Here is a 15,429-nt window from a genome sequence, read left to right on the forward strand (position 1 = left end):
GTCCATAGTCACTGATATTCCCCTCAATCCCCAGATCAAGTAAGGAGGCATGAAACTAACTATGTTGTTCTCTTTGCCTTGTCTCTCTTCCTTTTCCCCTCCTCCAACAGGGCTAGAGGGGGTAAATACTTACCTTGCAGGCTAGAAGAGAATTTCTTCCACACCAAAATCTTCTCCTTCCTCAAAAGGCACATACATGCTTTTCTCCTTGTTTTGAATTAAAATGGCAGATGTGATGGTAGGAAAGAAAATGAACTAGTCTAACAGAATGGCCAAACAGATTTACCTTCCACATAAGAATGCAAATAACTCCTCAATCTTGTTATAGAGTCATGATATGATGAGTTCCATCAAAGCAGAGTAGAACACCACTGAGGTCAGACAAGAAAGACCATATTGAGTTGATTTTGTATGAGAGATTCTAGTTGCTAATTATAGTTTTCATAACAGACAGATGGCAGGTATAGAAGCCCAGACTTAAAATGTCTTTATCTAATTGCCTGCCTAAATATATATTTGCTATATGATCTTCAAAGGGAATACTTTCTTTACCTTAAATTCCATTTCTTTTTCCCCTCTTTTATGTAATTTTATTGAAGTATCATTGATGTACAATAAACCATAGTGTGTTTTGCTCTTTGAGGTTTTTAAAAAGAATCATTTTTGGGGGGCTCCTACAACTCTTATCACAATCTATACATACATCCACTGTGTACATTTGTTGCCATCATCATTCTCAAAACATTTGCTTTCTACTTGAGCCCTTGGTAGTAGCTCCTCATTTCCCCTTCTTCCCCCTCCCCCTCCCTCATGGACCCTTGATAATTTATAAATTATTATTCTGTCCTATCTTACACTGTCCGACATCTACTTCACCCACTTTTTTGTTGTCCCTCCCTCATGGAGGAGGTTATATGTAGATCCTTGTAATCAGATCCCTCTTTCTACCCCACCTTTCCTCCAGCACTGGTTCTGAAGGGGTCATCTGTCCTGGTTTCCCTGTGTTTCCAGTTCCTATATGGACCAGTGTATATTCTCTGGTCTAGCCAGGTTTGTAAGGTAGAATTGGGATCATGATAGTGGGCGCGGTAGAATTTAGGAACGAGAGGAAAGTTATATGTTTCATCGTTGCTACACTGCATCCTGACTGACTCATCTCCTCCCAGCGAACCTTCTGTAAGGGGTTGTCCAGTTGCCTACAGATAGATTTTGGATCCCCTAACTGTACCCCCCCCCTCATTCACAATGATATGATTTTTTTGTTCTTTCATGCCTGATACCTGATCCCTTCTACATCTTGTGATCACACAGGCTGGTGTGCTTCTTTCATGTGCACTTTATTGGTTCTGAGTTAGATGGCCACTTGTTAACCTTCTAGTCTTTAAAACCCTAGACTCTTTATCTTTTTTTAAAATTAATTAATTAATTTATTTATTTTTTACATTTTATTAGGGGCTAATACAACTCTTATCACAATTCTTACATATACATATACATACATCAATTGTATAAAGCACATCCGTACATTCTTTGCCCTAGTCCTTTTTTTAATCTTTTTATTGGGACTCATAAGGCTCTTATCAAAATCTGTACATACATCAAATGAGCAAAGCACCCTTATACATTCGTTGCACTCATCACTCTCATAATTCACCTTCCACTTGGGTTCCTGGAATTAGCTCCGTTTCCCTTTTTTCCCCCCCATTCCCCTCCCTCCCCGATCCCACCCCTGGTCCCTTGATAGTTTATAAATAATTATTATATCTTATCTTACACTCCCCGGCGTCTCCCCTCACCCGCCTCCCCCTTGCAAATCTCCCAGAAAGGAGGTTACACATAGATCTCCGAGATCGGTTCTCCCTTTCTACATGCCCTTTCCTCCTGGTGTCACCACTCCCACCGCTGGTGTTGAAGGGTTCGTCAGTCCTAGATTCCCTGTGCCTCCAGATCCCCACTGCACCGATGTACATCCTCTGGTACAACCAGGTCCACATGGCAAGGTAGAATTGGGGTCATGATGATTGGGAGGGGAGGAAGCGTTCAGGAACTAGAGGAAGGTTTTGAGTTTCATTGTTGTTACACTGAACCCTGTGTGGCCCATCTCCTCCTCACTACCCCTCTGGAAGGGGTGTTCAGCTCTCTACAGGTGGGCATTGGGTCCCCATCAAGCACTCCCCCTCTTTCACGGTGATGTGATTCTCAACACCACCCCACCTTTGATGTTGGAGACCTGGTCTCCTATGTCCTTCATGGTCACCTATGCCAGTGTGCTGCTTCCGTGTGGGCTCGGTTGCTTCTGGGCTAGATGGCCGCTCGTTTGCTTTCAAGCCTTTAAGTCCTCAGAGGCTATATCTCTCAGTAGCCGGGCACCATCCGCCTTCTTCACCACACTTGCTTATGCACACTTTCGTCTTCAGCCATTATGTGAGGAAGGTGATCACACAATGATTGTTTTTGTTCCTTTGTATCTGCTACATGGTCCATTCAACACCTTGTATTCGCTTAGGCCGTGTGCTTCTTCTCTGTGGGCTTTGTTGCTTCTGAGCTTGATGGCCGCTTATTTGCCTTCAAGCCTTTAAGACCCCAGACGCTATATCTTTTTTTGATAGCCGGGCACCATCAGATTTCTTCACCACATTTGCTTACACACACGGCTGTCTTCAGTGATCATGTCGGGAAGATGGGTATCCTGCAATGGCTGCTTAGCAGGGCGAGGTGCTATTGTATTGGGGGATTATGCATGAGGAGGCCCAATGTCCATCTGCTACCCTACTACTGAACCTATAAATATATGCATATAAATCTATTGCCCCCATAATCATAAATATATTTACATATGTACATGTCTGTATTTAGGCTTCTCTGTATGCACTTTGCCTCCTACTCCTTTCCTCGATTTCCTTTCGATTTCCTCCCGACCCATTACCATGTTTGGCCTTCATTCTGGATTCAGTAGTTCCTCTCAGTTACCTTGCTCTTGGTCACTCCCTTCCAGTCCTCCCCTCCCCTCCCTCCTCTGGTTTTGAACCATTCGCTGTTCCCTTGTTCCTGTGTTGGGCGACACCTCCTCCCTTCCCCTACCTCCGACGCTCTCATGTCCCTCCAGGACCGTTGGTCCTTTTGTTTTCTTCTCTCATTATTTGTCCAGCCTATCTTGTCTAGATGGAGCTGCTGACATAGTAATATGTGCATACAAATGGATATGACTTTGACTGCACCCAAGTGGCCCATAAGAACATGGTTTTGACAGAAACAACATCGACACACTGATAAGCAGAAAAGCCACTAACATACAAAATTTACAAGGTAAAAAACAAAACAAATTAAAAAAGACTAAGCAAAAAGATAGCAAATATTAAAATAAAAATTGCTAGTAGTTCAAGGTCCTTTCGTTGGCCTTTAGACCATCCTTTATACTCCCTTGGGCTCCCTTTGCTCTGCTTCCTCCGCTGCTCCATTGCACGCCCCCAGTGTTTGCCTCAGTGTGGCGGGGTCAGCTCAGTCGCCCATCCCCCATTGTGTCTCAGGTGCTGTCCCATGTAGGGCCATGTGTTGGTGCAGGATGTCGTATCTCCTAGTGTGGTCAGCTGAATGGTCCTCTCTGTATGACGGGCCATCTAGCTGGTCTATCGACTTTGGGTTTGGTGGACCCAGGTGTACTCCACTACGTCCTTTCTCCTTCTTTTGTTTCAGCTTCCTTCTGGATGTGGTGTGGTGGGTCAGTTCCTTTCCCTCTCCAGATGATCTATTTTTGTTTTCTGTGGTATTCCCTTCGAGTGTGGGGGTCGGCCTAATTCTGGTTTGGGCCGGCTTGTCGTCCAGCCTCTTTGTGTAGTCCTCTGTACTTTGCGTTGCCCTCCTTGTTTGGTGTGTCGTGTTGGAGTCCGTATGCATGTTCCAGATCTGTGGGGACACAACCAATACTCTCCCCTGGGTGGGTTAGTACCCTGCCCCCCCCATACCATCCATTCAGATTCTCCCCCTCCCGGTTCTCCCTCTCCCTACCCCACTAATCCTTCTTTATGCTGGGCTCTCATGTACCTCCCTAGGTGTGGCCTGTCCTCACTCCAACTATCTATGCTTCTTCCCGTTTATTGTTGGATGGATGTTTATTCTTCTATTTCTGTCATGCTGATTGTACTTACCTCAGGGGACTCATGTTGTACCTGTTTTGTGTTGCTGTTAGTTGCCGTCGAGTGGGTTTTGACTCTCAGCAACTCTACGCACAATATAATGAAACACTGCCCCGTCCTGTGCCGTCCTCACAGTGGTTTGTTCATGGCACTCATTGTTGCAGCCACTGAGCTATTCCATCTTGTAGGGTCTGCCTCTCACTTGCTGCCCTTCTGCAGTACCACGTTTTGTGTATTCCTCTTGGGCAGTGTTTCTGAACCTACTTAATGGCATGGCTCCTTTATACAATTCTTAATGTTGTGCTGATCCTCCAACAGTAATTTTTTTCATTGTTACTCCATTACTGTGATTTCTCTACTGTTATTAATTGGCAACACCTGTGAGAGGCTCGTCTGAAACCCCATAGGGGTCGCGACCCACAAGTTAAGAACCACTGCTCTAAATTTAGAGGAGTTTCTCTTAAGATCTAGTTCAGCACATTGTTAGAAGTACACGTCCTGTAGTTATTGTCGTTAAGTGCCGTCGAGTGGGTTTTGACTCTTAGCAACTCTATGCACAATATAATGAAATGCTGCCCTGTCCTGTGCCACCCTCACCGTGCTTGTGTGCTTGGCCTCAGTGTTGCAGCCAGCGTGCTAATCCAACTTGTTGGAGACTGCCGCTCTCTTCCTTCCCATCTGTACCAAATTTGTGTCTTGCCCTAGAGAAGTGTTTCTTAACCTTCCTAATGCCACTACCCTTTCATATCGATTCTCATTTAGTGGGGACCCACAACCATAAAATTATTTTCATTGGTACTTTGTCACTGTAATTGTACTACAGTTATGAATCGGGTCACCCCTGTGAAAGGGTCATTCTATCCTCCCAAGGGGCGCGACCCACAGGATGAGAACTGCTGCTCTAAAGTTAAAGGACTTTCTCTTAAGTCCTACTTCACCATATTGTTAGAAGCACAAATCATGTAGTTATTTTTGTTGAGTGCTGTTGAGTGGGTTTCTGGTCACAAGAACTCTATGCACAATATAATGAAATGCTGCCCAGTCCAATGCCATGCTCAGAGTTGTTCATTTGCTTGTGCTCATTGTTGCAGCCACTGGGCTAATCAATCTTGTAGGGGCTGCCTCTCCTTTGCTGCCCTTCTAGTCTACCAAGAATTCTGTTTTCCTCTAGTGAAGTGGTTCTCAACCTTCCTAATGCCACGACTCTTTCATACCATTCCTCATGTAGTGGTGACTGCCAAATTATGAAATTATTTTCATTGCTACATCATACCTCTAATTTTTCCACTTTAATGAACGGCCCACTGCCGTGAAAGGGTCATTCGTCCCCCAAAAGGGGTCACAACCCTCAGTTTGAGGACCGCTGTGCTAAACTAATAGGAGGTTCTCTTCAGGTCTACTTAGGTACATTGTTAGAAAAACAAGTCCTGTTTTTTTTTCTTGTGGGTTTTGACTCATATCAACTCTATGTCAATATAATGAAACACTGTCCCGTCTTGTGCCATCCTTGCAGTGTTTCTTTGGCTTGTGTTTATTGTTGCAGCCACTGTGCTATCCCATCTATATTGGGGCTGAGTCTATTTTGTTGCCCTTCAACTGTATCAAGAATTGAGTCTTCCTCTTGGACAGTGGTTTTCAACATTCTTACTCACGACCCTTTCATCCAGTTCCTCATGTAGTCGTGACCAACCAAGCATAAAATTATTTTTGTTGCTACATCCTAGCTGTAATTTTGCTACTGCTATAATTCAGGCCACCTCATGAAAGGGCTGTTTGACCCCCTAAGTAGACACGACACACAGGTCGAGAGCCGCTGCTCTAAAAGAAAGGTGAGATTCTCTTAAGGTCTTCTTCAGCATATTGTTAGAAGCACAAGTCCTGTTGTTATTGTTGTTGGGTGCAGTCGAGTGGGTTTGGCTCATAGCCACTCTCTGCACAATATAATGAAACTCTGGTGGTCTTAAAGGCTTGAAGGCAAACAGGCTGAAATCTAGCTCGGAAGCAACAAAGCCCACAGAGAAGAAGCACACAAGCCTAAGTGAACATGAGGTGTTGAAGGGATCAGGTAGCAGACACCAAAGAACAAAAACCATTATTGTGTGATCACCTTCCCCACATAAACGCTGACGATGAATGTGTGCATAAGTAAGTGTGGTGAAGAAGGCTGATGGTGCCCGGCTATCAAGCGATATAGCGTCCCGGGTTTAAAAGGCTTGAAAGTAAACAAGCAGGCCCAGAAGCAACAAAGCCCACATGGAAGCATCACACCAACATGTGTGATCATGAAGGGCTGAGGGGACCAGTTTTCAAGCAACAAAGGCGGGCGGGGGGATTATATCATCGTTAATGAGGGGAGTGCATGACGGGGGACCAATGCCCTCCTGTAGACAACTGGACATCCCTTCGGAGGGGTAGTGGGAAGGAGATGAGTCACTCATGGTTCAGTGTAGCAATAATGAAACCCACAACCTTCCTCTAGTTATTAAACACTTCCTCCCCCCACCTCTCATGATCCCAATTCTACCTTGCAAACCTGGTTAGACCAGAAGATACACAGCGCTACAGATGGAAACTGGAAACACAGGGATTCCAGGACAGATGAACCCCCCAGGACCAGCGGTGAGAGTGGCGATACTGGGAGGGAAGTGGGTGTAGAAATGGGAAACCGATCACAAGGATCTACATATAACTTCCCCCCTGGGAGATAGGCAACAGAAAATTGGGTGAAGGGAGACGCCGCGCAGTGTAAGATAAGAGAAAATAATAATTTATAAATTATTAAGGGTTCATGAAGGAAGAGGAGCAGGGTGAGAGGGGGAGAGGGGAAAGGGGAAATGAGCTGATTCCAGGAACCCAAGCGGAAAGCAAATTTTGAGAATGATGAAGGCAACGAATGTATAAGTGTGCTTTGCACAACTGGTGTATGTATGGATTGTGATGAGTTGTATGAGCCCCAATAAAATGATTTTAAAAAAGAAAAAGAAAGAAATGTCTATAAATGAATGAAGGCAACATATATACAAAATGCCTGATGCAATCAATATGGATTGCAACAAAAGTTGTAAGAGTCTCCAATTAAAAATTTTTAATAAAAATGTATATATAATGAATATTTTCCTAACTTATATAAATGATTAATAAGAAAAAAATTAAGCAGCCTGTGTTTTTTATAGGAAGATATAATGATAAAAGAACAAATGAGAGATTCAGCAGGAAGCAATGGATAGGAAAATATTATAAAGAAAGTTTTCTCTTATATGGAATGTACATTCTCTTACATGACAACAATCAGAATATGCCGTAAGAACCTCCGACCAAATACTAGAATAAAATAGAGGAAAACATTCCCAACCCTTCAATAAAATGCTATATCCTTTCTATGATTTTCACAAAAGGTCAAATTCTTTAACAAAATATTTTGTTCATTCAAATTTTTAATTATGCATAAATTTATGTCTCCTTGCATTACATCTCATCAAAAGGCATAAGAATTGTTTTTGCTCTACCTAAAACTAAATAGAAGATAGTGAAGGTGAAAAAATAGCTTTCGTGAATGTTGCTTTGAAATACAAATGGCATTGTCCTAAGAAATTATAATGATTTAATTTTAAAAAATCATTTTATTAGGGGCACATACAACTCTTATCACAATCCATACATACATCAGTTGTGTAAAGCACATCCGTACATTCATTGCCCTCATCATTCTCAAAACATCTGCTCTCCACTTAAAGCCCTGGCATCATGTCCTCATTTTTCTCCGCCCTCCCTGTTCCCCCCTCACTCATGAACCCTTGATAATTTGTCAGATCTTACATATTTTGTCTTCCTTCACCCACTTTTCCGTTGTCCATCCCCCAGGGAGGAAGTTATACGTAGATCCTTGTAACTGAGGTCTCAGAGCAGCTGGGTGTGATGCAGGGGAAGCTCTGGAAGCAGCTGCACACACTGCGGGAGTTGGCAGCCCAACAGTGAGGGTCACTGCATCCGTGGGTACCAGAAAACTGGCTGGGGTTGCTTATTCCCCTAGATGCTACCCCTGCCTTGAAGAGAACCGTGACAGAGGCCTGTAGACATGTGTCAGGAAAAGATGAGTCCTTCACTGTTTCCTCTTCCCACAAAATTTTGAGGAGAGCATGCAGGGCAGGGGCTCAGCACCCTGGCTCCAGTCAAATGCCCTTCCCCACAGCCACACCCTCGCCAGCCCCAACTCCCCATGCCCTGGGTTTGCTTCTTGAATCCAGAGGAGCAGCCTGGGCAAAGACCATGAAGAACCTTGTCCTTCAGGCAGCCCCTTTGATTGGGTCCCTTGACCTCCAGAGTGTGGACACATGCCCACTAACTGTCGGGGGACTCAGGCTGTCACCACAGGGGCCAGGATCTGAAGAGGATGCTGGCACTGCAGGGCTTCCTGAGGGAAGCCGAGGACTTGCAGAGTTGGCTGAGCAACCAGCAGCAGGTGGCCAGAAGAGAGAGGACTATGAGCACACCCTAGTGAGGAAGGGGCTAGGGGCAAGGAAGGTGCCCTGGAGCCGAATGAAGACGGGTAGTGGAGGGGGGCTGCATGCACAAGGGGCTGATGGGGAACATCAGTCTGGACTGAGGACAGCTGTGGCTTCCTATTCCCCTCTCTGCGTAGAGGGGCAAGTTCTGTGGCTGTTCAGTCCTGCCCTGCCCAGTCACTCACTGAGGTGTCTTACAGCCCACCAGCCAGGGACCCCTGTGACCCCTCTCCTCTCTTAGCTCCTCTTAACCAAGTTTGTAATGTTTCGGCACCAAGTGAAGATGGGTGGCCCCCAGGGGGCAGCCTGCCCCACTAGAGAAAAGCCTGCTGGAGTGACGGCCCAGCACTGCCCCCAGGGCCCAGCAGTGGTGACAGGACCTACAGTGAGTAAAAGCAGCCTGGAGCAGGGGTGAGTTTGGGAGGAGGTGCTGGGCATGGGATGAAGAGGCTTCCAGGGAGACCCTTGCTGTGCTGTGGCTCTGCCAAACCACTGTCTCTGGAGAGGGCCCGAGTTCAGGGAACCCAGGACAGCCCCTGCTGTCTGTGGCCTGTGGAGGAGGCAAAGCTGGGTCGGTGGATCAGGGAGCCTGGTCACAAAGTCCACTTTGCAGGGTCACTTTCCCAAGCCACGGGCTCCCTGCACCTGCAGGGGCGTTCTGGGAAGAGTTGAGCTGGGCTGAGGATGCCCTGCACAGCCCCACGCTGACCCAGGTCACAGTACAAGCGACTGCGTTTCCAGCCCAGATGGAGCTTAGGCGAGATCCTGATTTGCCCATGATCCTAGCCCAGAGGCTGGCCCGGAGTCTCAGGGGCCCGGCATTTGCTGCATGGAAGAACCATGGAGGGGTGCAGCTTCTACCTTTGAAGGGTGTGCAGTCTCCTCCAAACACACAGCATGCCTGTGTGGCACACAACGTGGCTACCTGCCGTGTGCCGGGCTTTAGAATGACCCCACCTGCTGACTCATGGGGATCCTCCAGAGGGTTTGCAAGTCAGTAAATCTTTCCAGAAGCAGGGAACCTCTTCTTTCTCCCGAGGAGCAGTTAGTGGGCCTGAACCAGGCAACAGCCCAACAGTTCCCAAGCAGGCCTCCTGGAGCATCGTTAGAGCAAGGGGTAAACTGCTAGTGATAATGGGATCCTGGGAGGAGAGTTTGCAGAAAGGCCTAAAGCGCCGAGCAAGATCTCAGGACGGTGGCCCTCTGGGAGCTTAGGACAAGTTCTAAACCCAGCCAGGAAGCTGAAGGGTTGACCAGACAGAAGCTGAGGGGAGGAATGAGCATGCTGGGATAACTGCTGACCCCCGCCTGGGGGCAGGGCTGCCTGGTTGGAGCTGTGGGAGCTGACTCAGGCCAGACCCCACCTGCTCTGAGACGCTGAGGCCACCCTCAAAGTTCACAGCCAACTGTCTCACGTGCTCGTCCATATCCAGGTGGGTGCCTGGGGTAGGGGGTGGCTTCTGCAATTGCTGCCACCACAGGCCCAGAGTCCCATACTCAATGCCCGGGCCCTTGGCAACCATGCTTTCTTAGGAGAAAGCCACAAGCCTCCCAGATGCTATTCTACTGGGTGGAGTCCCTCCTGAGGAGACATGGATCGCACCAATGAATCACACAATCTGCTTCTGACACCTTGAGGCCTCCTCACCCCCCACTATCATCACCCCAGTGCCGCTTCCCACTCTGGACTAGAGTGCATAGATATCAGCAAGAGATAAAACTCATGACACATGAAACCCAGGAACAGGAATGGGATTAGAGATACCAAAAGGGTAGGGGGAAGGGAGGTAGAGGATGGGAGGAATGGGAACCGATAGCAATGAATGACATATAACCACACACCCCTCTCAGGGAGAGGAGCAACAGAAACCTGAGGATAAAAGAGAGAATGGTCGATGTGAGATATGAAAATAATAACAATCTATAATCTATCAAGTAACCATGATTGGGGGAGGAGGAAAAAAAGAGGAGCTGATCCCAAGGGCTCAACAGAAAATAAATGTCTAGAAAAGAATGATGGCAATATACGTATGTCTATGCCAGATACAATTGGTGTATGGATTGTAACAAGAGCTGTAAGAGCCCCCAATAAAATAAATAAATTTAAATTAAAAAAAAACACCAAAAACCTCCATCTGCACAGTAAGGCAGTGAAGGGACAAGAGTCCCTAGTCCCTCGGCTCTCACACAAGCCTATTCTCATATGGCCTCATTTTTTTAAAACATTTTATTAGGGGCTCATTCAACTCTTATCACAATCCATACATATACATACATCAATTGTATAAAGCACTTCTGCACATTCCCTGCCCCAATCATTCTCAAAGCATTCTACAAGCATTAAAGGCAACAGAGATAAATACTCCAATAATAACAATAACATACAAGGATAGCTAGAGAGATAAATAGATAGATAGAAAAACCACAAAATCTGAGCACTTGTGGGAAGGAGAATGGGACTAGCCCCATGAATAAATATAGGTTTGCCAGAGAATAGTTCTATATACATATTAGCATATACTACAAATATGTCCATGAATATATTAGTGCATCCAGGAGACATAATTATGAAAATGTCTTAGCTATAACAAAACCCCTTGAGGGAGCGTGTCCTAAATATGGGGGATCAGGAACATAGCTCTGAGAGACCTCAAGATCAATTGGTACAAACTAGCTCACAAAGACAATGTTCTGTGTCCATCAGGGAAGTGACTGGGGTCTTCAAAAGCTAGTGAGTAGCAAACTAAAAGTCGGTTCTTGGTCTCACCCTATGTGTTAGACAGGGTTCTCTAGAGAGACAAAACCATATTGCTAGTAATTATATATAAATATATTTATAAAGCTAGATATACAATACAAGAAATGAACCAGTAAATTATATACAGATAGATAACACAAGAAACTAACAGTTAAATTATAAAACAGTGAGACACTAGCAGCCCTTTAAGGCTTGACAGCCGCCAGTTGCCAGTCCCTTTCTGTAGAGAGAGCTGGGCTATATATACACCCAGGCAGCAAACAGCAAGGCAAGTCACCAACTGTCGGTCCCCAGATCCAGAGACGAACATTCCAATCCTGTGGGATTAAATGGACCTCAACTTACAGTGACACAGTCCACAAGTTAGGCATCCCACAGGTAGTGTACCCCTTTAAATTGAGGCACAGAACAAGCAAGGCGAGGCTCACGAAGCCATTTATCCCTCTGCCCTGCGATTAGTCCTACTTGTGTTTATCGGCCTGGCTGGCACGATAAACTATTGCACCCTGTCTGGAGCAAATAACAGTGAAGAAAATCAAGATGCCTGGCAACAATTAGTCCAAATCAGTAATGGACTATGCGTACCTCAGCCTCTATGATGCTAAGGTCACAAGAACTAAATGGTGCCTGCCTATCACAAACAGCTGCTCTGAAAGGGATCATGGTACATGATCCTAGATAGAGTGGGGAGTAATGTGTAAGAAAACTGAAAGTCATACTACTACTACCAATAGTAATAATAATAATGATAAAAGATGAGGTTTATTGGTTAGATAGACTAGTGGTCCTTCATCACCCTTCAGGTCTGGAACTGAATTCAAGCCCCTGAAAAATAGACAGGTTTATAAAGTGAACCTTATAAGAATCAAAGATTGCAGCCCTCAGTATGGATTACAACTCAATGTCAAGAAGACACACATCCTCACAACTTGATCAATAGGTACCATGATAAATGGAGAAGTTTGTTGTTGTTTTTATTTGTTGAAGTTGTCACGGATTTTTGTCTTGATGAGGTCTCTTATCAATGCTCTTGGAAGCTGCAATCATGAGATCCAATGATGCATTGCATATGGATACATTTGGTGCACAATACGTCTGTAGAGTGCTAAAAAGCAAGGATGCTACTTTGAGGACTAAGGTGCACCTTACCCAAGCCATAGTAATTTAAATTGCCTCATAAGTATGTGAAAGTCAGACATTGAATAAGGAAGGCTGAAGAAGAATTGATACGTTTGAATTGTGGTGCTGGTGAAGAATATTGAAAGTAACATGGACTGCCAAGGAACAAACAGATCTGTCTTAGAAGAAGTATGGTCAGAGGGCTCCTTAAAGGCAAGGATGGTGAGACTTCCTCTCACATACTTTGGTCATGTTATTAAGAGAGACTAGTCCCTGGAGAAGGACATCATGCCAGGTGAAGTAGAGGGACAGTGAAAGAGAGGAAGCCCCTTAAGGAGATGGATTGACAGTGACTGAAACAAGGGGCTCAAGCTTGGGAACAATTAGGAGAATAATTCAGGGCTAGGTAGTGTTTCTTTCTGTTTGGCATAGCGTCAATGTGGGTTGCAACTGGCTCAATGGAATCTGATAAGAACAACTACAACAAAATGAATCAAAATGTCTCAGTGTCAAGCAAACAAATGTTTTGGCAGGAAATTTCTCTTCAAGAGTGTTCTGATTTCTTGAAGGAAATCTTTTTCTGAACCATTTCCTCAGGGGAAAACCACTCAACTACCTTGGGAAGGAAGATTTTTCTCCTTCCAAGCTTACCAGGCTGTGCTAACTCACAGAGGAGGTGTGACTAGCAGGCAATGAAACTGATTTCCAGACTCCTATGAAAATCAGTAAGTGCTCGGCTGCTAAGTGAAAGGTCGGCAGTTGGAAAATCCCAGCTGCTCTGCAGGAGAAAGTGGTGGCTGACTGTGTCTGACAAGATGACAGCTTTGGAAACCCAATGGGGCAGTTCTCCTCTGTGTTCTACAGTTGCTTTGAGTTGGAGTGGACTTGACAGTGATAGAGCTGATCTTTTTCCCCATGAAAATCGGCTTTCACGAATACATGTTCATTCATGGATGTCTGTGTCTGCTTTGGCATGCATGTGCACATATGTGCCTATTTGCACGTGGATGGATACGTCTGTGAATGTGGGCGTCTCTATTTACTTTGCCATGTATGTGCACATGTCTGCCTTTGTCAGTATGCATGCGGGCTCAGGCAGCATAAAGAGATCACAGAGAAACTTGGAGAGAAAGAGAAAAGTAACCTATTTTCTCATGGGTCTCCCATACCTGACGGTCTACTGGCATCCACCGCCACGAAGACCAGAGGTCACTTCATGCCATGTGTCCAGCTGCCCATTGCTGGTTGAGGTCAGTCACCAGGGAGGCTGCAGGAGTGATTCCCACCATCTTTCCTGGAGCCCCTCCCACCTTACTCAGCCTCCCTAGACCTTGAGTGAAAGGCGTTTCCAACGTTTTTACATAAAGATTTCTGAGATTGACTGAAGAAATGATTTCATTTGACAAAACATGAAGCTTTGAATTTAAAGATTTGAGGCAAATGCCCTCCAGAGAGGGGGACACAGGACAGGGCCATGCTCCCTTCCGGTATGCACGGGGGTTGCTATGTGTTGGAACCAACTTGATGAGCACCTGCCAGCAACAACAACAACCAGATGTTTTCCAAACTTCTGTGGCCTCAACTCAGAAATGAGAATATTAATATTGCCTCCTAGAAAGAACTCAAGATATGTACAATTGGTTAATAGGCGTTTGGAAAGTGAGTACATTAAGTGGACTGATGACATTGATAAGGCAATAAGAAACTGAGAAGGCTTCACTAACAGGTGCTTTCACATCTGTAACCAGTAGATTCCTTCCTTCTTCATCTCTTGCCATCTTCATCAGCTCCCACACTTTCCAGGCAGCTTGAGGGATTAAATGTTCAGTCTGATCCTATTATAAGCCACAGCCTCAGAATCAGAGGCTTTACCTGAGGTTTGAGGAGCTATACTGGGAATGAGGGAGAGTAACCTGTCTTTTCTATTGCTCTCCTATCGCTCCCTCTTCCCTAGCCCTTCCCTGTCTCTGGGCCTGCCTTTCCTCCCTAGAGCATTGGCTTCTGGGAGAAGGGGATGGAAACAATGAGCACATTCCTGACCAGGCCTCTTACCATGGTATCTTCCAACCCTCTCTTGGAAGGGCCTCCACGAAGTCCTCTTATGTCTTCTCACAATAACTTGTTAGATACCATTGAGTGAGCTCCTGACTCATAGCTAATGTACACACAAGAGATTGAAGCACCACCTGGTCCTGCACCGTCCTCACAATGGTCCTTGTGTGTGAGCCCATGGTTGCAGCAGTGTTGAGGAGATCCTGTCCAAGAAGGCTGCCAGTGGGTGGGAGCGGCTGCGCATTCAGAGACTTTGGAGGATGCCAAAGTGGATAGTTCACGGCGTATCATATGAGGTCAGCCAGTGGGCCTTGGCGGCCCTTCCCATTATCCATAGATATATGAAATAAATGGAGGCCCTCAGCAAGATGGGCTGCAGACACCTCCAGGACTCACTTGATCCTTGGCAAGCTCCCTTAGCCTTAGGACACCACCTGCTGGAACTGTGGCTTTGCTGCCTCTCCTGGCTCTCAACTTCCCTCCTAGAGGACTCCAGCCACCCTTCTCCTTCCAGATACTTCCAGCAGGTGGCAGATATTGGTCTCTGTGCTTTTGCATGTGGCCTGTTTTCTAGGGACAGATCAGCCTCTCCCAAGAATTTGGGTTCACCAGAGTGAGCGTGCCCACAAGTCTGCAGAGCGTATGGCCAGGCCTCTGAAGAGAGAACTGCTGGAAGATTTGCCCCTTTTCAAAAGTGCTAATTCCACAGTTGAGAGCTCGTCTCCTGGGGACTCAGTTTGAGTCTCAAGGAGCACATCCCCTTTGACACTGCTGGCAACTCGAGGTGCTGTGGGTCATTTTCTTGCCTTTGAGGAGTGCAAGGGAAATGCTACAATATGTCCCTTCACATGAACCACCAATCCTT

General features: G+C 45.8%; 1 pseudogene; it reads left to right on the plus strand.

The window, feature by feature from the left end:
- The window catches only part of LOC142435735 (large ribosomal subunit protein uL3 pseudogene), a 140,212-nt pseudogene that overhangs the window by 19,231 nt on the left and 105,552 nt on the right, over window positions 1-15,429 (plus strand).

Source organism: Tenrec ecaudatus (genome assembly GCF_050624435.1).
Source record: "Tenrec ecaudatus isolate mTenEca1 chromosome 1 unlocalized genomic scaffold, mTenEca1.hap1 SUPER_1_unloc_13, whole genome shotgun sequence".
Lineage (NCBI taxonomy): Eukaryota > Metazoa > Chordata > Mammalia > Afrosoricida > Tenrecidae > Tenrec > Tenrec ecaudatus.